The sequence below is a fragment of the Alosa pseudoharengus genome, unplaced genomic scaffold (genome assembly GCF_046254945.1).
Source record: "Alosa pseudoharengus isolate Yale_2024_CS ecotype anadromous, Long Island Sound unplaced genomic scaffold, YU_APseudo_1.1 YU_APseudo_1.1_scf_14, whole genome shotgun sequence".
Taxonomy (NCBI): domain Eukaryota; kingdom Metazoa; phylum Chordata; class Actinopteri; order Clupeiformes; family Clupeidae; genus Alosa; species Alosa pseudoharengus.
In genome coordinates this window covers 14,394,878-14,396,218 of record NW_027468609.1, presented here as the reverse complement: position 1 = coordinate 14,396,218, position 1,341 = coordinate 14,394,878, and the positions used below count along the sequence as shown (strand labels likewise).

General features: G+C 46.8%; 1 protein-coding gene across 1 annotated transcript in view; it reads right to left on the bottom strand.

Annotated features, from left to right (window-relative positions):
- Window positions 1–448, bottom strand: part of lpar1 (lysophosphatidic acid receptor 1) — a 32,046-nt gene extending 31,598 nt beyond the window's left edge. Inside the window, exon 1 of the mRNA XM_076283924.1 lies at window positions 1–448. This exon is cut by the window's left edge and continues 192 nt beyond it. The gene's annotated coding sequence lies outside the window, so the exon portion shown is untranslated.
- Between the last annotated feature and the right edge of the window lie 893 nt (window positions 449–1,341).

Sequence of the window (1,341 nt, the reverse complement as noted above, 5' to 3'; positions counted from 1 at the left end):
TTAGTCCTCCGAAAGTATTTCAGTGATGGAATTTCAGCAGGAAAAAAAGTTAGGTGTCCCCTTCTGCTTCCCGCTGTCCAGCTCTCTTGCCACAGCCGCGGAGAAGTACCGCTCTCCTGCACAGAGGAGGACCGCTGTCTGCGCTTGACGTCACGCGCGCCTGCGAGCGGCGGAACGCGCGAGCGAGCGTCCTATTCCTGGGAGTAATTGAAAACACATTATCAATTGTGTTCTTGAAAGACAGGGGAGTGCGGAGGGAAAAAAGCGCCTAATCTATTCAAATCCAAAAACCGAGTTAATAAACTTTAAGTGAAGCCGACGGATCACAGGAAAGCATCTGTGAAAGTTTGCGATACTTTTCACACTGGGAGAGAAAGTTGTGAACCTGGACAGCGCGTCAAAAGGGTGTTACTTTATGCACGTACGGGTTGGTTGATCCATGCTAAAGATAGACCCCTCCCCCATTAAATGTTAATTTTCTTTATAAATGCTGTTTTATTTCTCGTCCTGTAGCAGGCTGCTAGCGCCGGTCCAAGCAAGGTCTGTCTTGATGGGTGGACCCGCGCACACACTCCCAGCACAGCAGCGGTGATAACTGAACAATGCCTGTAGGAATGTCAGACACAGAGGGAGCATTATGCGTCCACTTCCATTCTGCTTCATTGGGAGGTTAAACCTATTAAAGGCTGTGGAGGCGCACTGGTCCGCAGCAACAACAAACACACGCAAGATTACGTTTCAAGACAGCTGCGCATTGTTTACGCTTTGCATGTCTTGCGAAAACAGTCCGCAAATTAAATGGAACAAACATTAAGATCACTGACCTCATGATATTCAGCCCGAGCAGCGCTGCAAGGGCAGCAACTTATTCTCCTCTCAGTGGTGTGAGACGGTAGGCTACGAATGCCGTCTAAACATATTTTAAGTCTGATATGTCACGTGTTTTCTTTGAAAAATGTATGAAGACCTTGCAAGTAAAGATAACAGTGGTTGGAAGTACATGAAAAGTGTCTGTGTGTGTGTGTGTGAGCACGTGTGTGTGACATCGCACACATTACTGTGTGTCTGTTGACATAATTATTTCTTATCAAATAGTAAGCAGAGATAAGAGGGGCCCTAGTAGCTATAAATCAAACCTTAAAAAGGACATTTTGCAAATAGCAACTCTATCTCTATTCCACAGGAGGCCTCAGCGGTCGAGAGGTCTCCTCAAGCTCGCTCAGGGAAAAAGGGAAGTAGCACAGAGAATTGAACCACATTAGTCTGGAAACGTCAACAGATTAGCTGAGCTGCCTTCACTTGTTCACCACTGTGCGGTGAAGTGGAGGTCTGCAGGCACAT